Source organism: Jaculus jaculus, chromosome 18 (genome assembly GCF_020740685.1).
Source record: "Jaculus jaculus isolate mJacJac1 chromosome 18, mJacJac1.mat.Y.cur, whole genome shotgun sequence".
In the NCBI taxonomy this organism is placed as follows: Eukaryota; Metazoa; Chordata; class Mammalia; order Rodentia; family Dipodidae; genus Jaculus; species Jaculus jaculus.
This window is the reverse complement of record NC_059119.1, coordinates 15,523,784-15,547,382: the sequence shown is the minus strand read 5'-3', so window position 1 is coordinate 15,547,382 and position 23,599 is coordinate 15,523,784. Positions and strand designations below refer to the sequence as shown.

Genomic DNA, 23,599 nt, shown 5'->3' with positions numbered 1-23,599 from the left:
CAGACTGGGCCTGACAACGGTACACAGCTGCAACCTGAGCTCTTGGGAGGAGAAGGCAGGAGGATCAGGAGTTCAAGGTCATCTTTAGCATATTAGTTATGTTCTTGTCTATAGCCAAATATCTGACGAGGGACAACTTAAGGAAAGAAGACTTACTTCAGCTCACAGTTCAAAGTCACAGTCCATCATGGACTTGAGGCAGCTGGCTGCACACATTCCGCAGTGAGGAAACGGAACGTATCAGGCTATCTATCTTTCATATGTTGGTTTATCTAAAAATCATGTTTGCCCTCAAAATTTTTAAAAAGGAGACATGACTAACCTATAGTTACCCAGTGATTCGGTATAACATTCTAACTAATAACGTCTTCATTTGACTCCAAATGGCATGAAGTGACAAGTGTGGGATATTGTCTCTATGCATTCTTGCCTAAAATGCTTAAACTGAACCTAATCACTAAGAAAATATCATACAATTCTTCACTTCGGAACACTCCTGAGAAAAATAGCCTAGAATTTTTAAAAATGTCCCTGTTATGAAAGACAAAGGGAGGGTAAGAAGAGACTGTTTCAAATTAAGAGAGACTAAAGAGACTTGACAGGCAAATGTAATACTAGATCCTTGATTGGAACTGCATCCAAAATAGTTTAAAGAGAAGCAAGACTAGCTGCAGTGGACACTTCTGAGATGCATGAGTTTCGATATGAACTGTATATCATATAATATTATGTTACTGTCATGGTTTGTATTTATTTAAGTAAATTACCTTAGTCTTAGTCTTGGGAGATACCCAGTGAATGCGTCATGATGAGGTCGTGATAGCTGCAACTGATTTCCCAATGACTCAGGGCTTAAAAGGTATATGGGCATGTGTGCTTGTGTTAACCTACAGCACTTTGCATTTAACTACTAAGTGCAGGCCTAGAATGTTCAATTACTTTCTTATTTTTTTTTCCCTGTGGCTTTGTATTTCTCAAAATGCAGTTATAGGGAAAACACATCTTATAGTACAATGACAGTAAATTAACACTAAATTTACTTGTTATAGCTTTCGTGAGTTTTCCTTATCAAAGAATCTTACTTTGATAGTATGAATTTCCTCCTCTTAAAAAACAGTTTTCTAAGTTTCAAATGCTGGAAATGGAGGCATCTAATCCCCCGCCCCCATTTTGAGGTAAGTCTTGCTGTACCCCAAGCTGACCTGGAATTCACTATGTAGTCTCAAGGTGGCCTTGAACTCATAACTATTCTCCTACCTCTGCCTCCTGAGTTCTGGGATTAAAGGCGTGTGCCACCACACCTGGCTTCCTTTTGTTGTTGTTGTTGTTTTCTCTTTTATTTTCTTGAGGTAGGGTCTCACTCTAGCCCAGGCTGACCTGGAATTCACTATGGAGTCTCAGGGCGGCCTCGAATTTACAGCCATCCTCCTACCTTAGCCTCCCGAGTGCTGGGATTAAAGGCATGCGCCACCATGCCCGGCCCTTTTGTTGTTTTTTGAGGTAGTGTCTCACTATAGTCCAGAATGACTTGGAACTCACTCTGTAACACAAGGCAGGTCTTAAACTCACAGCAATCCTACTACCTCAGGCTCCCAAGTGCTGAGATTAAAGGTGTGTGCCACCATGCCACGCTTAATTTTTTTTTTTTTTTTTGGTTTTGCGAAGTAGGGTCTCACTGTAGCCCAGGCTGAGCTAGAATTCATTATGGAGTCTCAGGGTGTTCTCGAACTCATGGCAATCCTCCTACCTCTGCCTCCCAAGTGTTGGGATTAAAGGCATGCGCCGCCACGCCCGGCTTGCCATGCTTAATTTTTTATATATAAAAAATTAAAAGATTTTTTTTTTAGTTATATAGGAGAGAAAGAAAGGGAGAGTAAATAGGTGAACCAGGCCCTCAGCCACTGCAAATGAACTCCAGGTGCATGTGCCACTTTGTGCGTCTGATTTTACATGGGTACCAGGGAATTGAACTTGCGTCCTTTGGCTTTGCCAACAAGCATCTTAACCTCTAAGCCATTTCTCCAGCCGATAATAAAATTTTTATTTTATTTTTATTTATTTGGCAGAGAAAGAGGGGAAGGGAGGGGGACAGAGAGAGAATGGGCACACCAGAGCCTCCAACCACTGCAAACAAATTCCAGACAGATGCTTCCCCTGTGTATCTGGCTAACGTGGGTCCTGGGGAATCGAAAATGGGTTGTTTGGCTTTGCAGGCAATCACCTTAACTGCTAAGCCATTCCTCCAGCCCACATAATAAAATTTTAAATAAGTGCTTCTATACCCATTCCTTGGTAACTGTGAGGATAGGTAGGTTCTTGGACAAATAACCAGTCCTGGGATGAAAATGAAGCATTATTTGTATGTAATGTGTACCTCCTTCTCTAAACTTGGAACCATCTCTAAACTGCTTATAATACCGAATATAATGCAAATGCTACTTAAGGAACAGCTGTACTATTTTATTTACAGAATAATGTGTTTGTTACAGTTTTACAATATTCTTTGAAAAATATTTCTTAATATATTTGAGAAAAAGAGGGGGAAAAAGTGTGTGAGAATGGTACATCAGGGACTCCTGCCACTGCAAACAAACTGTAGACAGAAATTCCACTTTCTGCATCTGGCTTTACATGGGTACTGGGGAAATGAGCCTGGGTCCTCAGGTTTTACAAGCAAGCACCTTTAACATCTGAGCTATCTCTCCAGCCCTTTTAAAAAAATACTGATTTTGATTGGGAGGCAGAGGTAGGAGGATTGCGTAAGTTTAAGGCCAGCCTGAGAACACATAGTGAATTCCAGGTCAGCCTGGGCTAGAATGAGACCCGGCCTCAAAAAACCAAAATCAATAAATTTTAAAAAATTGATTTGTGCCAGGCGTGGTGGTGCATGCCTTTAGTCCTAGCATTTAGGAGGGAGGCAGATGTAGGAGGAATTGCCAAGAGTTCGAGGCAACCCTGAGATTACATAGTGAATTCCAAGTCAGTCTGAGCTACAGTGAGACTCTACTTCAAAAAACAAAACCAAAACCAAAACCAACACCAACCAACCAACCAAAAAACAACAAAAATACTGATTGTTTGGGCTGGAGAGATGGCTTAGCCATTGAGGCACTTGGCTTATAAAGCCCAAGGGCCCATTCTCTCTCTCTCTAGTTGCATCTCTGTCTCTCACTAAGAAATAAATAATACATTTTTTAAAACATTCCTTTTTTGGTTGAGTCAGTGGTTGCAGACCCATGGATACTGATAGTCAACTTTATCTGAATTTGAGTTTTCTTTTCAATCAGTCATTCTGAAACTGTCACCAATCAACCCAAGAACAAAATCTTCTAATTACTAGTTTAATTATAGCAGGGTTTATTAGATAGGAGACTTGAATTTCTTTTTTTTTAATTTACTTTGCTATTTTATTTATTTGACACAGAGAGAAAGAGGTAGATGGAGACAGAAAGAATGGGCTCACCAGGGCCTTTAGCTGCTGCAAACGAGCTCCAGAAGCACGTGCCACCTTGTGCATCTGCTTTATGTGGTTCCTGGGGAATCGAACCTGGGTCCTTTGGCTTCCCAGGCAAGCGCCTTCACTGTTAAGCCACCTCTTCAGCCCTTGAATTTCTTTATAATGCTAAGATAATTGGTGTCCACAAGATATGTTATAGGCACAGGGCAGCAACAGGGCTCTCTTAACCCCCAAAAGGTTAGGAAGTCTCTTTGAATAAGGATTTGAACATAATGAAAAAAAGATTCAATGACAAAAAGCATAAACGTTAAGATTAAGTATAAAGCACATACAGATCTGTGAAATCGTTATTCTTCTCAAGAGTAAAAGGAAGTGCTGTGTTCCCAAGAAACACAGTAGCAAGTTCTTACCGTCAAGGGTGAGTGTGTAGATAGGGTTATACTTGCTATTTCTAGTTCTCACCATAATCCTCGGAAATAGTTTCACCATCTCAAGTTACAGATCTAGCAAGAGCCTAGATCGCAGCATAATCACTGTCAAATAGCTGGTAATTATCTGACAGAACTGGGAACCAAACTTACATCTGGCCTTAGAGCCATAATATCTGGTTCTCAAGGAAATAGGCTTTGATGAAAAGAACATAATATATATTCATTTACAGCTTTTAAACATTCATTGACAGTAGTAACCCATGCTTAAAATATCTATCGCTAAGTCCAGCACATTGATGAAAATGGGAGGTTGTCTCTGTTGGTGGTTTTGGATTGATTATTCTGTTCCATTATTTATCATTGTACCAATATTTTGATGACTTTATTATGACTTGATAAAAAGGTTCCATGGAAGTAAATTAAAATCTTCACATCTGGAATGTCTTGGCCACTGTCGACCCTTTGAATTTGCAAAAGCCTTTAAGAATTAGTTTCTCAATTTACACTACTTAACTAGGATTTTAATTAGAATGCACTGAGTCTACAGATTAATTGAAAGGTGACAAAATTGAATCATTACAATATTGAGTTTCTTAATCAAGAGCTATCTTAAAATGCATCTATTTATTTTAGTTTCTACTTATCTCAATTATGTTTATAATTTTCTGTGCAGAAGGCTTGCTCATAGTTTATTAGATTAAGCTCTAGATAGGAGATAAAATGTCCAAAAGCAACAAAATTTTTTGGGCAGTGGGGAATTCAAACATTTAGCTTTAATAAATGATGCAAAAATGTTATGAGTTACTAATCCTTTTTGTTGCTTCTTGATTTTTTTTTCAGGTAAGGTCCCACTCTAGCCCAGTATGGTCTTGAACTCATGGCAATCTTTGCTGGGATTAAAGGCATATGTCACTATGCATGGCCTAAGAATTACTAATCTTTTTTTTTTTTTTTTTTTTTGGTTTTTCGAGGTAGGGTCTCACTCTGGCTCAGGCTGACCTGGAATTCACTATGTAGTCTCAGGGTGGCCTTGAACTCACGGCAATCCTCCTACCTCTGCCTCTCGAGTGCTGGGATTAAAGGCGTGCGCCACCACGCCCGGCTTTTAGAATTACTAATCTTAATATTGGACATTTAAAGTTTTTTCAACAGACTTATGAAATGATTATCTTATTGCTGACTTCATTTGTAATTTATCTGATTAACACCTCATAGGCAGGACTTTATCACTTTAATATATATTATTATCTTCTAATATGAATGTTCTGCTACTGTCTTCTAATTTTATTCTGTGTTTTTTTGGGGGGTGAGCTTTGAGGTAGGGTCTCAATTTAGCTTAGGCTCAAGTGGAATTCACTATGTAGGCTAAGGGTGGCCTTGAACTCACCTTCTTCTGAGTGCTGGAATTAAAGGCGTGCAACACCACGCCTGACTTTTTTTTTTAAAATTATTTTTATTTATTTACTTGCAAGCAGAGAGAGATAGAAAGAAGAGAGACAGAGAAAGACAACGAGCACACCAAGGCCTCCAGCTGCTGCAAACAAACTCTAGATGCATGCACCACTTTGTGCATCTGGCTTTACATACGTACTGGAGAATCAAACTCGGGTCATTAGGCTTTTCAGGCAAGAACCTTAACTGCTAAACCATCTCTCCAGCCCTATCCTGTATATATATATATATATTTTTAAATAAGATTCCTATGAATTCCTTATATGCTATGGATACTAATTATTTTCCAGACATTAGTGTTCTACATTTTCTACTCAGTGGCCTGCCTTTTGACCTTTAAAGGACATCTTCTGATTTATAGCCAGCTAATCTGTCTTACAAGTTGTCAAAGTTACAGGATAAATGAGAATAGTCGGTAAACATGCCTTTCCTGTAGGAGAAGATAAGCTTCACCTAGGCACGAGGTGGTTGGGGAAGCACTGTTGGAGCCCTAACTATCTTTAAGGGTAGAACTATAATCATCAATTTAAAAGGATGGAAAGAACAGCTTGTGAACACTGTATTTCTGACACAGTATAAGTAAAGCAATTTCAAAACTGAGAGAAAGATGAAAGGAAGGCATACAATAACATGACTACTGTATAAGTAACTGGGGAGGGCGGAGGGGAAGAAGGGCTGTGATCAACGCGTACCATTTATGAACCCGAGTGCTGGGATTACAAGGATGCTCTACTGCTCTTGGGTCCTAGGATAGACATGCTAATCTGAAAGAGCTCTCAACGGTTTTACTTAGAATTTGAGCAACAAAATTAATGTAGTATTGGATTATTTCAAAGAACTGTCAATAAGTGAACTGGGTTGAAATAAATGACAAATGAAATGTGAAAATCTGGAAACTGGGTTGGGGAGATGGCTCAGTAGATAAAACACTCCCAGCTTAAATTGGAGCAGCTGAGCCCCCAGATCCCACCTAAAAAGCCTGAAGCCCAGCAGGCTCCTATAACCCCAGCATTTTCACACTAGCATTTTCACTAGAAAATTTAATGGAAGTGATTGGTGAGCACAGCAACAATAGCAAAGCAAGAATCCAGAGCAAGAAACGCTGCTTCAAACGAGGTGAACAGGCCATGACTGGCCTGACACTTGTCCTCTGAGCCTCACACGTGCATGCCTGCTCTCACAGAAACACACAAACATAAATAGCACAGAAAGAAACAAGTAAACAAGAGAAAAATCTTCCTTAAATAAGAATTCTAGCCAGTTATGGTGGCACACGCCTTTAATCCCATTAATTAGGAGGCAGAGGTAGGAGGATTGCTGTGAGTTCGAGGCCACCTTGAGACTACATAGTGAATTCCAGATCAGCCTGAGCTGCAGTGAAACTCTACCTTGAAGAAAAAAGGCCTGGAAAAACAGCTTAGCAGTTAAGGTGCTTGCCTGCACAGCTAAAGGACCTAGGTTCAATTCCTCAGAACCCATGTAAAGCCACATGCACAAGGTGGTGCATGCATTTGGAGTTCATCTACAGTGGCTAGAGGCCCTGGCACACCCATTTTATTTGCCCCTCTCTCTCTCTCAAGTTAATAAATAAAATATATTAAAAAATGAAAAAAAATTGAATGTAGGAGGAAATGACGGTAATCAAAAATCACCATTAGACTCAACAATTAAAACTGTGTAGGCGAGTTCGATCGGTAGCGGGAGCGGAGAGCGGACCCCAGAGAGCCCTGAGCAGTCCCACCGCCGCCGCCGGCCTAGTTACCATCACACCCCGGGAGGAGCCGCAGCTGCCGCAGCCGGCCCCAGTCACCATCACCGCGACCGTGAGCAGCGAGGCCGAGACCCAGCCGCCGCCCGCCGCCCCCGCCCTCGGCGCCGCCGACACCAAGCCCGGCACCACGGGCAGCGGCGGCCCGGGCGGCCTCACATCGGCGGCGCCTGCGGGCGGGGACAAGAAGGTCATCGCAACGAAGGTTTTGGGAACAGTAAAATGGTTCAATGTAAGGAATGGATATGGCTTCATCAACAGGAATGACACCAAGGAAGATGTATTTGTACACCAGCCTGCCATAAAGAAGAATAACCCCAGGAAGCACCTTCGCAGTGTAGGAGATGGAGAGACTGTGGAGTCTGATGTTGTTGAAGGAGAAAAGGGTGCGGAGGCAGCAAATGCTGCAGGCCCTGGTGGAGGTCCAGGTCAAGGCAGTAAATATGCAGCAGACCGCGACCATTATAGACGCTGTCCACGTCGTAGGGTCCTCCACGCAATTACCAGCAGAATTACCAGAATAGTGAGAGCGGGGAAAAGAATGAAGGATGGAGAGCGCTCCTGAAGGACAGACCCAACAACGCCGACCCTACCGCAGGCGAAGGTTCCCACCTTACTACATGAGGACGCCCTATGGGCGTCGACCACAGTCTTCCAACCTCCTGTACAGGGAGAAGTGATGGAGGGTGCTGACAACCAGGGTGCAGGAGAGCAAGGTAGACCAGTGAGACAGAATATGTATCGGGGTTATAGACCACGATTCCGCAGGGGTCCTCCTCGCCAAAGACAGCCCAGAGAGGATGGCAATGAAGAGGACAAGGAAAATCAAGGAGATGACACCCAAGGTCAGCAGCCACCTCAACGTGGGTACCGCCGCAACTTCAATTACCGACGCAGACGCCCAGAGAACCCTAAACCACAAGATGGCAAAGAGACGAAAGCAGCCGATCCACCAGCTGAAAATTCGTCTGCTCCCGAGGCTGAGCAGGGCGGGGCTGAGTAAATGCCGGCTTACCATCTTTACCATCATCCGGTTTAGTCATCCAACAAGAAGAAATGAATATGAAATTCCAGCAATAAGAAATGAACAAAAGATTGGAGCTGAAGACCTTAAGTGCTTGCTTTTTGCCCATTAACCAGATAAACTAGAACTATCTGCATTGACTATGCAGCATGGGGTTTTTATTATTTTTACCTAAAGATGTCTCTTTTTGGTAATGACAAACGTGTTTTTTAAAAAAAGCCTGGTTTTTCTCAATATACCTTTAAAGGTTTTTAAATTGTTTCATATCTGGTCAAGTTGAGATTTTTAAGAACTTCATTTTTAATTTGTAATAAAAAGTTTACAACTTGATTTTTTCAAAAAAAAAGTCCACAAACTGCAAGCACCTGTTAATAAAGGTCTTAAATAATGAAAAAAAAAAAAAACTGTGTAGGCAAGATTTACTTAAGATCAGTAGGTTAAAACAAACCTTGCAGTTTGGCAGTCTCTTTTTCAGGTATTTCTAAATATTTAGCAGCTTCAAAATAAAATAATTTACACAATTTCTTCTCCCTCTCACCCCACCCCTTTTCCTCAGGTGTCCCCTATCTTTTTATTTATCTATTTTTTTTGTCTATTTTTAAAAATTATTTATTTATTTATTTGAGAGCGACAGACACAGAGAGAAAGACAGATAGAGGGAGAGAGAGAGAATGGGTGCGCCAGGGCTTCCAGCCTCTGCAAACGAACTCCAGACGCGTGCGACCCCTTGTGCATCTGGCTAACGTGGGACCTGGGGAACCGAGCCTCGAACCGGGGTCCTTAGGCTTCACAGGCAAGTGCTTAACCGCTAAGGCATCTCTCCAGCCCATATTTATCTATTTTTAATATATTATTTATTTATTTGAAAGAGAGGGAGGGAGAGAAAGAGAAAAAAACAGGCACACCAGGACCTCTAGCCATTGCAAACAAACTCTAGATGCACGTGCATCCTTGTGCATCTGGCTTACGTGGGTTACTGGGGAATTGAACCTGGATCCTTAGGCTTTGCAGGCAAAGGCTTTAACAGCTAAGCCATCTCTCCAGCCCTCCACCTTTTGTTTTGTTTTGTTTTGAGGTAGGGTCTCACTCTAGGTCAGGCTGATCTGGAATTCACTATGTAGTTTCAAGTTGGCCTCGAACTTACAGCAATCCTTCTACCTATTCCTCCCGATTGCTGGGATTAAAGGCATGAGCCTGGCTTCTCTCTACCTTTTTTGAAACAGGGTTTCTATTGACCTGGAGCTTATCTAATACAGGTAAAGTGGCAAGCCTTAGCATCTGCCCGTCTCCACGTCCCCAATGCCATGATTATAAGAATGTGCCACCATGATCAGCTTTTTAACTTGGGTTTTGGGGACTGCTCTCAGATCCTAATACTTACAAAGCAAGCACTTTACTGACTGTGCTATGGCCCCAGTCCCATAACTTTTTTGATTATTTTTCCCCTAGGAGGTGGTACATAATTCACCTTCCCCTGAGTGTGGCTTGGGCTCAACAGTATTTCTAGGGTCATCATACCATACAGAACAACAGGTTGAGTAAGATCCATATGCCAGTGAAATCAAGAGGGGATGACAGACACAATGAAGGTGTTACCCTGAAGATGAACACAGAGGGCTTGGTTGAGACAGCGTACCTATCATCCTGCTTTTCCCCTGACAAGAGCTCAGAGCCACCTTTGGGAGCCAGGAGCTGGAAAGGCCAGCAGGTCTCAGAGCTGGCAAAGGCCTCAGGTCTTGGCTCCCTAACACAGTCCTTTCCATGAATATTGTATAGATCAGCAAACAGCAGTGGAAGAAACTGACAGGTACTGTCTTAACCAGATGATCAAGATTAACATCACGTCGGGTGTGGTGGAGGAGGTAGGAGGATCGCCGTGAGTTCGAGGCCAGTTTGAGACTCCCTAGCAAATTCCAGGTCAGCCTGGGCTAGAGTGAGACCCTACCTTGAAAAATCAAAAAAATTAAAAATTAAAAAGATTAACGTTGGCGGGGAGTGGTGGCACACGCCTTTAATCCCAGCACTCGGGAGGCAGTGGTAAGAGGATCACAGTGAGTTCAAGGCCACCCCTGAGACTACATAGTGAACTCCAGGTCAGTCTGAGCTAGAGTGAGAGCCTAACTTGAAAAACCAAAAAAAAAAAAAAAAAAAAAGAAAGAAAGAAGGAAAAAGATTAACATCCACAGTAATAAGCCTAGACCTCACATCCAAGGAAGTGGTACCACCTCGGACACTCCACCACCAAACCCACACCTAACCAAGTCAAAGTGATGGGTACTGTACAAACTGCTCTTCACAAGTGTCAAGATTATAAAACATAAGGGGAGACAGAGAAACATGTTGACTAAATGCTAAGTGGTATCCTTGGCTGGATTCTGGAACTGAAAAGGGACATTACTTGAAAAACTGAGGAAATAAAGCCTGTGATTTAGTTTTTCAGATTTAGTGATTTAGCATGATGTCAATGATAAGTTAGTTCTGATAAAGGCTCTACATTTATGTAAGATGTTAATATCAGGAGGAGTTGGGTGAAGAATACAAGGGATCTCTGTGTACTATCTTTCAATCCAGATCTTTAATTCTGCAAAATGAAATTACTGAAAGGAAATACAATGTACAAAGAATAAATACCCAGTAGGGTGGGAAAAAAGGATAAAATGTGATAATACATCAAATGGTGTTAACATAGGTAGGACAGGGAAGAAGAGAAAGAAAAAGGAAGCTAGGTGAGCTTTGACAGTACCCCACTCTCCACAATGAGAGAAACGTTCCTTTGCATTGTCTAATATGATAGCCACATGTGGCTATTAAACTCTTGGTATGTGGCCACTGTGGTAATTTGAATCTGGTGTCCCTACAGCCTCATGAGTTTTGAATGCTTGGTCCCTGGCTAGTGACAATATGGGAGGTGGAATCTTGCTGGGGGAACAACCAGACCCTTATGAACACTTTCCCCTTGCCAAAGAGCTCACTCTTGCTGCTTCCTGGGAGTTCTAGCCAAGCAAGTGGGAGGAAAAAATAAGGGGGTGGGGGAGAATAAGAGTAGAAAGGAAGAAAGACATAAAAAGTAGAAAATAAGAAGTAGCGGGTTGGAGAGATGGCTTAGTGGTTAAGGCGCTTGCCTACAAAGCCTAAGGATCCAGGTTCAATTTCCAGTACCCACATAAGCCAGATGAGACTCTCAAAAACAATGGTAACAAACACTGCCACAAACACAGCAAAATTAAAGCACAAAGAAGAATGAAGAAAATAACTGCATTTATAAGAGCATCAAGAGAAATAAAATGTTTAGGATATATATGATTAGATCAGAGACATGTATGCTAATATTCACAAAACAAAACACTATTAAAGAAACTAAAGGTTCTTGACACGATGGCACATGCCTGTAATCCTAGCACTTGAGACATGCAGGCAGGAGAATCAGGGTTCCTCTGCTCCATTATGAGTTTGAGAACAACCTGGGCTACAAAACACCCTGTCTTAATACTCCCTCCCCAAAGGATATTAAAGATTACATAAATAAATGAAAAAGTGCTAAGATACATATGATTTTCAAGCATGATTATATCTAAAATAACTACATTTGGGGGTTGGATAGATGGCTTAGCAGTTAAGGCGCTTGCCTATGAATTCTAAGGACCTAGGTTCAATTCCCCAGGATGCACAAGGTGGCACATGCATCTGAAGTTCATTTGCAGTGGCTTGGAGGCCCTGGTGTGCTCATTCTCTCTCTCACTAATAAACAAATAAATAAAATATTTTTAGGGGCTAGAGACAAGGCTTAGTGGTTAAGGTGCTTGCCTGCAAAGCCTAAGGACCCAGGTTCAATTCCCCAGTACCCATGTAGGCCAGATGTATATGGTGGCACATGCATCTGGAATTTGCTTGCATGGCTGGAGGACCTGAGTGTGCCCATTCTCTCTCTTTGACTCTATCTGTGCACCTCTCTCTCTTTCAAATAAATAAATTAATTAAAAAATATTTTTTAAAATAGCTAGATTTGGGCTGAAGAGATGGCTCAGCCATTAAAGGCGCTTGCTTACAAAGCCTAGAATTCATTTGCAGGGGCAAGATGCCCTGATGCACCTCATACTCATGAAGATGGTAATTAGTACAAGGAGTTCATTGCATTATTTTCATTTTATTCTTGTGTTTCTCAGCACTTGGGAGGCAGAGGTAGAAGGATGGCCCTAAGTTTGAGGCCACCTTGAGACTACATACTGAATCGCAAGTCAGTCTAAGCCAGAACGAGACCCTACCTCGAAACCCATCCCCCCAAACAAAGCCACAATAAGATGTTCAAAAATTATAGTCATACAATTTCAAAGCTGGAATAGACTTTAGAGATAATTTAAAGTGTATCTTTTAATTTGGGGGGAGAGTTGAGGTAGGGTCTTATACTAGCCCACGGTGACCTGGCACTCAGTCTATAGTCCCAGGCTGGCCTCAAACTCATGGTGATCCTCCTATATCTGCCTCCTAGAATTAAAGGTGTGTGCCACCATACCTGGCCATCATTTTTTAAAAATTCTTTAATTTATTTGCAAGGAGAAAGAGAGAGGGAGAGAAAGAGGGAAAATGAATCAGGGTCTTTTGCCAATGTAAATGAACTCCAAAAGCATGCAACACTTGATGTATCTGACTTTATGTGGGTACTAGAGAATTGAACCCAGGCTGTTAGGCTCTGCAAGCAAGCGCCTTAACCACTAAGCCAGCAAGGTTATTAAATCTTCACATTACACAAATGAGTGGCAAAACTGTTTCTGATAATATCTGAAATCTTCTATTTGCAATGTAACACGACTTAGTACATAACACCTTAACAGAACTACTCCTTCACAAAATCTTTATTAATGACCTAGGCATAGTGGCTCATGCCTACAATCTCAGCAATCAGGAGGCTAGGCAGGAGGATCACCTGCAAGTTTGAAGCCACCCTGGGCTACAGTAAAATGTTATCTCAAAACACCAAAACAAACAAAAGTAAAAAAAAAAATGTTACTAATGAACATAGAGTATATATAACAAATTTTGTTGGCTGCAGCTAGTTAATATATTTAGAAGTAACAATTAATAAAAATTAGACATGATAGCAAAGCCAGGCGTGGTTGCGCACACCTTTAATTCCAGCACTTGGGAGGCAGAAGTAGGATTGTCACGAATTCAAAGCTACCCTGAGACTACATAGTACATTCCAGGTCAGCCTGAGCTAGAGTGAAAACTTACTTTGTAAAACAAAAACAAAAACAAACAAACAAACAAAAATAGACACGATAGCAATTTGCATCTGAAAGGGCAACCAGAGACATTCCTTATGGAGGCCTGGAGGGCACAATTTGTTAACATTACACAAATAATGAAGTTTTTTACCTCAACAGCACGTGAAAAGCAAATCATGGACACCCTAATGGACATCCCCCAAAGCAAGAATCGAGGTGGATACAGTGGCTCACACCTGTACTCCTGGTATGTGGGAGGCTGAGGAAGGAAGACAGCTGAGAGTTTGAGTTTAGCCTGGCTACAAAGTGAAAGCCTGCCTCAAACAACTAAAAACCCAATGCCAACACAACATGGCATGGCAACGAGGGAAGGAGAGTCGTAAAAACACAGTCCGTGCCTGAAGGAAGGTAGCCAGAATGCTCTCTGCAGGACAGCGGAGGTACATGAAATATCCCTTCATGTGATCCCTTTAAAACTACTGGCTACGGTGCAGTAACATCTTCTCTTTCTTTCCCAGTCAGAATCATGACCCACAGAGGACTCTCGAGTAGAAACATACTGGCTGGAAAAGGGCACTTTAAGCGAGAGGTGTAGCTTTACTTTAACAGTGTAATAAAACACAAGAAGTTAAGAGGAGGAAATCACCTATAATGGCGTAGTGAGAACTAATGAGGAAATGTGGTATACAGGAGAAATACAGGCTAGCTCTGTTTGATAATGGGCTGATAGTAAGTAAGTAATGAGATACATGTGATTGCTATACCGATTTCTTTTTTTAAGCATGTTTCTGGGGCTTGAACCCAGGCCTCCACAATGCTACAAAACACTCTACCACTGATCCACACCCTCTGATCTCTACTGTTACCATACTTAATGGAAAGGAACTGAAATAATAAAATCAACATAAATACAAAGACAATGCTTTATGAGCCTAGCATGGTGGTGGTGCATGCCTTTAATCTGAGCGTTTGAAAGGCTGAGGTAGGAGGATCACTGTGACTTTGAGAGCATCATGAGACTACACAGTGAACAAGGTCAGCCTGGGCTAGAGCAAGAGCCTACTTCAAAATACCAAGATATGGGGGCTGGAGAGATGGCTTAGCAGTTAAGGCATTTGCCTGCAAAGCCAGAGGATCCTGGTTCAACTCTCCAGGACCCACGTAAGCCAGATGCACAAGGGGGTGCATGCATCTGGAGTTCATTACAGTGGCTGGAGGCCCTGGCATGCCCATTCTCTCTCTCTCCCTCTCAAATAAATAAAAAAACAAATTAAAAAAAAAAAAACAAGCAATGGGCTGGAGGGATGGCTTAGTGGTTAAGGCACTTGGCTGCGAAGCCTAAGGACCCAGGTTCAATTCCCCAGTACCCATGTAAGCCAGACATACAAGGTAGGGCATGCATCCGGGGTTCATTTGCAGTTGCTAGAGGCCCTGGCATGCCCATGTTCTCTCTCTAAAATAAACAGATAAATATTCTTCAAAACCTTAAATGATAATACTTTATACTCACTATGATTACACAATACAAAAAGGTCATTTAATAAGTTATTTATTTTTTGTTTTTTTGAGGTAGGGTCTCACTCCAGCCCAGACTGACCTGGAATTCAATATGGAGTCTCAGGGTGGTGTTGAACTCATGGCGATCCTCCTACTCTGCCTCTTGAGTACTGGGATTAAAGGTGTGAGCCACCATGCCTGGCCTTCGTTTAATAATTTTAAATAAAATGAGTACTGAAATGAATATTTTCTTATAGTGTCCATAAAAAATTCAAATAGAAAAACAAAATGAGTACTGAAATGAATATTTTCTTATAAACAGTGTCCATCAAAAATTCAAATAGAAAAACATGAAAGTCAAGATGCGTCTCTCATAAGCCTACCATTTTTGTTTGTTTGTGTGTTTTGTTTTTTCAAGGCAGGGTCATACTGACCTGAAATTCACTATGTAGTGGCCTCAAACTCACAGTGATCCTGCTACCTCTGCCTCCCAAGTAGCAGGATTAAAGGCATGAGCCTCCATGCCTGGCCATTTTAATAACTTTTTTTTTTTTTTTTGGTTTTTCGAGATACCCATGTTCTCTCTCAGAAATAAATAAATAAATATTCTTCAAAACCTCAAATGATAATACTTTATGCTCGCTATGATTACACAATACAAAAAGGTTATTTAATAACTTATTTTAATTTTTTGGTTTTTCAAGGTAGGGTCTCACTCCAGCCCAGGCTGACCTGGAATTCACTATGTAGGCTCAGGGTGGCCTCGAACTCACAGTGATACTCCTAACTCTGCCTCCCAAGTGGTGGGATTAAAGGTGTGTGTGCCACCATGCCTGGCTATCCTTGCTTTTACTATGAAATCATAGGTATAATTTCCATGGAAATGTTTTGTTACAATGAAGCAATGAATGTGATAAGTCATAAAGTTTTATCTCATCATTCTGGATTCTAGATGCTAATGACTGGCAATCTGGACTGTGAAAGCAAAGTCGTAAGAAAAGCCCTGAAGATATAAATGACGGTGGCAGGTGAACGTGTGTGGGGGTCCTCTGAACTACCACCTCAGGACAGAGCCGCTGAGAAACGGCAGCCCAGTGCTTTTCACTACTTCAGTACTCTGATTACTCATAGCTTCAGTACAGGCTTTCAAAAATGATAAAGTGTTATAAGTTTGTTCAGAAGGAAAAAGAGGCCAATAAAAGCATCCATGAAATCTGTTTTATTGCAAAAAGATACAAATGCCCCCCTTTAAAAAAAACACACACAGAGAATTTATTTGCAAGGGGAGACAGGGGAGAGAAAGAATATCAGGGTGTCTTGCCTCTGCAAACAAACTTCAGATGCAAGCACCACTTTGTGCATCTGGCTTTATGTGGGTACTGAGCAGTTATTGGCTTTGCAAGCAAATATCTTTAACCAGTGAATTATCTCTCCAGCTCCATGACTGCCCTTTATTTGAGGTCATTTACCTTCATAGTAATAGTAAACTAAATAAAATAATTGGGAAGAAGAAATTATCTTGCTGTAACCTGTGCTTATAAGAAGGAAAACTTTGATTTTTATTTCTATTTATATTAGCCCAAAATAATTCTAAGATGAATCCTTTAAAACACACATGCATGTAGTAATACAAATGTGCATATATTTATTCATTTATCATACTCCTGTCTTTGGGATGATTTGTAATTTCATGGATTTATTTATCTAGATTTGCTAAAGTGGATTGAGGATTTTATTTATTGCATGTAAATACTACTAAATCACCAGATGTCTCTGGTAACAGATATTAAACGAAGACATGACATTTCAGCTAATGAAGTAAGGCCATTTATCTTGGAATTTTCTTGCTACAGAAAAAGAAACCTTTAAAAGTGGCCTTAAGTTTGCAAAAATCAGCAACTTTAATCTATCCACTTTCTTTTGACCTTTATACTCAACCTCAAAAAAATGTTCAGCAACATAAATTCGATCTCAAAAGGCTGCTGCAGATCTCATTTTCTGCTGTTTTTCCATTAGGTATTTATGGGACTTGCTAGTGTTACGAGGGACCAGTAAAACGCCAAAGTAATCCTGCAGTTCCTGTGTATAAATTCAGCTTTTCCCTTTGAGATGGTAACTTTTCCCCCTTGCCAAGGCCTTTTCAGTTGCAAGTATGAAACCATGACTATAGGTGAATGTTCTTTTCCAAGAGGCAGGGGTAAAGAAAATGGACCATATTTAGCAGTTGGTTCTGAAACAAAATAATGTTTTAAGCCATGAAGGTAGCTTGTTATACATTTGCACTAATTGAGATCACAGCATGCTTTTTATACAGGACAGAAGAGGAATCCAGTGAGTTTTGAAGTTGGAGGGTCTCAGCTGTGAGGACTTCTCTTGACTGCACAGGAAACCAGCTGCTTCCATTTATGAACTGCATTGAACACATGTGCACCATATACCCATGACATAACGTGTAACACTACACTTTCAAACAGGTTTGCCAAGAGGGGGAAGGGGTAACAAATATGTCAGTGAGACAAATACATGTGTTTTTAAAAATGTTAGTTAAGAAAAGAACTTTGTGTTTCCATTAATCCATTATAGAATATAAATAATGAAACCAATGAACTTGAAATCAATTCACCCATTATAAATATTTTATCAAGTCTGTCTAAGTTAAGTCCGAGATAAAAACAAATGTTAAATTAGTGAATAACGCTTATTACTTTCCCATTATACACAAGGTACTATACTGGCCATGGGATACTGGAATACTAGATTATGAGATTCAACCGTTCCACAATTTATATAAAACTAGACCAGATTACTCTCAGTTGTTCCATCTGATTAATGGACATTTCACCCTTGACTCACTTGTCTCTCATAAGCTGTACTTCCAACCCAAAAGCCAATTCTGTTACTCTGTCTGTGAAGGATCCTCAGAACCTCCGAGCCTGACTACTTCTCCCCACCTCTGCTGCCAGTACATCCTCTCACCTGGATTACTGGTGTGACCTCCAAATTGATCTCACTTTGGTCTTTGTGTCGCACTCAGCTTTCTGTCCACACAAAGTAACTGTACTAAAAGATCAGTCAGTTATGTTTCTCCTCTGTGCAAACACTGTTAAGATCTCCTTACCCCACTTAGAGTTTAAACACACACACACACACACACACACACACACACACACACACACACACACTTTTCAGTGGTAATGAAAGTCTAATTTCACATGCCTATCGACTTTCTCTACATTTCCAGTTGCTCACTACAACCATATTCATGCAATTACGCTCCTGACATAGCAATTCTGTATTTGTTGTCCATTCATAGCTCCCTAATATGCACATAGCTGGATCCTTGAAATTTTTATTGAGTTTCTACCTTCTTAAACAAGGCTCTCTCTAACAATCTAGTGATACTATTTGAAACTGCAAATTTCTTCTCTATGCCTGAGCACTTTTTTTTTTTTTTTAGGTAGGTTCTCACTTTAGTTCAGGCTGACCTGGAACTCACTCTAGTCCCAATATCACAGCAATCCTCCTACCTGACTCTGGAGTACTGGGATTAAAGGCATGTGCCACCACACTCTGCTAGGCCTGAGCAATTTTTTATTTTTATTTTTTTAAGTAGGGTCTCACTCTGTCCCAGACTGACTTGCAATTCACTATGTAGTCTCATAGCAATCCTCCTACCTTTCTGCCTCCCAAGTGCTGGGATTAAAGACGTGTGCCACCATGCCCAGCTAAATTTGTGAGATACTCTTTTGTGGTATGATAGCAACAAATATAAAGCTAATCTAATGTCTTTTCATCAATACCATTTATAGGTTCAATTTTTTTTTTTTTTTTGTTTTTAGGTAGGGTCTCACTCTAGCCCAGGCTGACATGGAATTCACTATGTAGTCTCAGGGTGGCTTTGAACTCATGGCAATCCTCCTACCTCTGTCTCCCAAGTGCTGGGATTAAAGGCATATACCACCAAACCCAGCCATTTATAGATTCTTAACAAACCAAGAAAACCTTCATGCTGCCTTTATTAAGATGGGAATGTATAGGAAGGGTTATCATGTTTAAAATCTTACATGTACTGCTGAGCTTTTTCTTGGTGGTTGATTTACATGTATACCTTTGGAAGTATACAAATAACAAGCAAGCAGGAATCTTCAGTGTTTAGAACACTATATAAATTCAGACTATTCACTAAAGTAGCAAAACTTTCTAACTCAGTACACCTCCTTTTATAAAGTTTTACATTCTTTTTAAAAGATTATGGTCCCCCACTTTTTAAAAATTTTATTTATGAGAGAGGGAATGGGCACGTCAGGGCCTCCATCCACTGCAAATGAACTCCAGACATGTGTACCCCCTTGTGCATCTGGCTAACGTGGTTCCTGGGGAGTTGAGCCTTGAGCCAGGGTCCTTAGGCTTCTCAGGCAAGCGCTTAACCGCTAAGCCCTCTCTCCAGCCCAGACTTCTATGTGTTTTTAAAGAACACTCTTCCATTTTTCTTACATTAGCTTGAGTCATTAATAATTTTATTTGCACCTTGTTTAGTTCCTCACAAGGATTAAAACAGTTTAGAAGGAAGGAAGATAAGATACCATAACAACCATTTGGTGGTAAAGAAGAAAATAAACAAGAATGCATGCTACAGTCACACAATATAGGTTTGTTTTGAGACTTCTAACAACTAGTGGGAAAAGGAAATATGATGATATAACTGAAATTTTATATAAGATCAGTTAGTGAACCTGGTCAAGAGTAGGCAGACTGTTTAAAAAAACTACATGCAAAGATAAAATCATAATTTAGAAATTTCTTAAGACTTTTAGTTTCCCACATTTACTGATAAGTTTGGGATTTCAAAAGACAGCACCGAGGCCACCACAAATCCATAAATGTCTAAGTTATGGAGAAGTTAAACTTCTGATTTATCCCAAAGTTCACGTGAGAGTCATCCTTCTATATATGTAACTCTTAATTTAATACTGCATCCTAACTGTAATTTATTCTCTTCATTTGAAGGTCATTCTTTAAAAAAGAAACAACTAAGTTACTGTTTTGGAAGGGGAATTATATGTTTGGTAGGCTCCAGATAACAGAAGCATGGCACACTGGGTGCTCCACAGGGAACTACGCTCATTCACTTCACCACCTTAGATCAGAACAAGCAGGAGCTGGGACATGAGGACTAACCCTGGGATTGCCAACAAGCTAGCCGGTTCTCTTCACTCAGAATCTGGATTCCCTGTGACTAAACTATATGACCCTGACACAAAAATTACCTCAGATCTTAAAAATCATATAAATATATCATATACTACTTATCCAACTGTTTGCAGAAGCTTCGGTAGAGAGCTTTGGGAGAAAATGTCATCAAACACTCTTAGATTCCCCCACATGTTCTAGAGAGATTCTGTTTTCTCTGCACAGAGATTCATGGAACGTTAGAAGCGCTCTCGGGGTGGTCTTTCCATATAGGTTTTGGTTTTTCTGGGAGAACGATGATGAAATAATTTTTTCTTAACAACCACTTCTTATTTTTTCCAAATTACTAAGTTTTTTTTACATGTTCTTTACAGTAAGCCAATAATAATAATAATAAGAGACTTTCCTAATTACAAAAAAATCTATTAATAATAGTACAAAACTACTCAAAGCAATGTTCTAAAGCAGCGGCTGCTGCTTAGGACGCTGTGCTCTGCATGAAAGAACAAAACAACAAACAAGAAAGGACTAGACTGTTCGCAAAACCGGTAAGGATCTGTGTAAGATTTAAAACAGACATAGGCTTTTAAAGTCAAGAGCCTTCAAATGCGACAGTTAATCCACATAGTAATTCACCAACCAACACAGACTCGAAGCCCTAACAGGTACCATATGTAACCTGTAATAAAACCTGAGTTAAGATATTTCAGGCAACAGGATAATTTCATTTTCCATTTTAAATACCCATTTATTTTTAGTTAACAGGCTGTAATACAGCACATGAAAAAGCTGTCATTGTACAATAAAACTCTAGGACAGATAAGGTATTTTACTATTTGTTAGATTTTTGGGAGTTGCATTGCAAAATGGCTTGTTCCTCCCTGAGTTTTCAGTGTTTTTATGCACTGGACATGCATAGTGAACTTACTATTAATGGTATAGCCCAGTACCTGTTAAGATGGTTGTAGCTGAGAAAACAGACGAAACAGCAGGAGAGTCAGAGTTAGCCTATGACATGTGTGAGTTCTAAATAATCAGTCATACTGAATGCCTACTCTGTGTAACACTCTGTCAGTTGTAAGACGAAAACCTGTTTGCAGGGCATTATGTTATTAGTGGGAAATAAAAATATAACTAGTATTACCATAGGAAAAGGTCAGACATACAAGGGAACCTAAGATAGCACACATTTTAAATCAGAATGAAACTATTAATTGAAATGTAACTAATACTGCAAGGACCTTTTCCTGGTGAAAATAATCAATTCCTTTGTTTTGACAACTGCAACATCACAGAACTGTGGAAGCTGAATAGAAGGTGAGAAAAGTTTTAAAATAGAATCAATGAGCACAGAGAGTCAGATGAGCAACAGTAAAGCAAGCAGCACATTTATTGTTTTTTTGCTAACCATTTTATAGACAAAAGAGCAAGTGTCTAGCAGCTGAAGAGAAAAGCTGGGAACTTGAGTGGCGCTGTTAAAGGAAATATCATTTTCTATTTCTGGTTTCTCAAGTTTATAGTTGTTTTACTCTAAGGAGTTACTCCAAGCATTCCTTACTTTAATCACAGAAGATGTCCTGCAAATTTAAAGGCAGAAAACTGGCAACCCCCAGCAACTGTATTTCAGTATTACAATAGTGTCTTTTATTAGAAACTCCGTTCTCCTTATTCATTCATCTGTTAGACAGAACTTCCTGGCTTACAGTCCATTGTGATGACATAATTTGTAACAAAGACATTCTTAGTAAAATAGAGACTACTGGGACTAATCATTAGAGTTTTACTTTAAATATTTTCTCAAGCTGTTTATAATTCATGAAGCGAAAGGACCATTTTAATAGCACATACACTTTATGTTCTGTCATCCAAGAGTGACAATTCACAGAGGAAAAGACATAAACAAGCACCAACTTTGCAGATTTCATGTGTGTTAGGGACAATTTTGTTTGTTCTACAGGTATCTGCAGCAGTGTAGACATTGTATATGGTGAGGGACAAGGTAAAAATCTACAACAGATGGTCTGGAGAGATGGCTTAGTGCTTGAAACACTTGCTTGCAAAACCTAGGGATTGGGATTCGATTCCCCAGTACCCAAGTAGAACAAATGCACAGAGGGGATACATGCATCTGAAGTTTATTTGCAGTGGCTAGAGGCCCTGGGGTGCCCATTCTCCCTCTATATCTGCCTCCTTTTCTCTTTCCCATAAGAAAAAAAAAAAAAAAAAGAAATATTTTTAAAAATCTACAAGAGAGACAGGCTGGAGAGATTGCAGGCACTGGCCTGCAAAGCCTAAGAACTCCTGTTCAAATCTCCAGGTCCCACATAGCCAGATGCACAAGTAACGCAGTGCACAATGACGCACATGCACACAAGGGGGCGCACGCACCTGGAGTTCATTCACAGTGGCTGAAAGGCCCTGACATACCTATTCCCCCCCCCTCAAAAAAGCATCTACAAGAGAGATGAGCCTGCACGTAAAATCAAAACTAAACTTTTAGAACCTAGAATATATGACCTTTAATAGGAATCTCTCCTCTACTGGATTCAAAAAAATACCCAATGAAGAATCTGGGTATGGTGGTACATACTTTACTCCCAGCATTTCAAGAGGCTGAGGTAGGAAGATTGCCATGAATGTGAGGTCAGTTTGGGGCTACAGTGAAACCCTGCCTGGCTTGTGAACAACAACAAAATACCCAAAGAGGGGTTGGGGAGATGGCTCAGTGATTAAAGGCACTTGCTTGCAAAGCCTATGGGTCCTGGTTCAATTCCCCAGAACCCATGTAAAGCCAGATGCACAAAGTAGACCATGTGTCTGGAGTTTGTTTTCAGTGACAAGAGGCTCTGGCAAGCCCATACTCACTTTCTCTCTGTGTTCATAAATAAATAGTTTTTTTTTTAAAAAAATAATTTTTAAATTTTTATTTATTCATTTGCAAGCAGATAGAGAGAGAAGAGAGACAAAGAGAGAATGGGTGTGCCAGAGCCTGTAGCCACTACAAACTCCAGATGCATGTGCCCCTTGTGCATCTGGCTTAAATGGGTCCTAGGGAATCAAACCTAATTAAACAGCTTTTTAAAAAAGTTAATTAGCCGATGTGGTGGCTCACGCCTTTAATCCCAGCACTCAAGAGGCAGAGGTAGGAGGATCACTGTGAGTTTGAGGCCACCTGAGACTACATAGTGAATTCCAGGTCAGCCTGAGCTAGAGTGAGACTGTACCTCACAAAACAAACAAAACAAACCAAAAAACAAGTTCTTTAAAAGGGCTGGAGAGATGGTTCAGCAGTTAAAGGTGCTTGCTTGCAAAGCCACGGCCTGGGCTTCAGTCTTCAGTACCCACATAAAGCCAGATACATGAGATACATGCATCTGGAGTTCATTTGCTATGGCAGGAGGCCCTGGTGTGCCCATTACCCCTCTCTCATCCCTTGAAAATAATAAATATTTTTAACAAAAAAAGCTTTAAGAAAGACAAGGGCTAGGTGTGGTGGTGTACGCCTTTAAGCCTAGCACTTGGGAGGCAGAAGTAGGAGGATTACCATGAGTTCAAGGC

At 40.5% G+C, this 23,599-nt stretch overlaps 1 protein-coding gene and 1 pseudogene across 2 annotated transcripts in view; one reads left to right on the top strand and one right to left on the bottom strand.

The window, feature by feature from the left end:
• Positions 1-23,599, bottom strand: part of Adk (adenosine kinase) — a 486,906-nt gene that overhangs the window by 173,520 nt on the left and 289,787 nt on the right. The gene's annotated exons all lie outside the window — the stretch shown is intronic.
• On the top strand, positions 188-8,341 carry LOC105943905 (annotated as a pseudogene).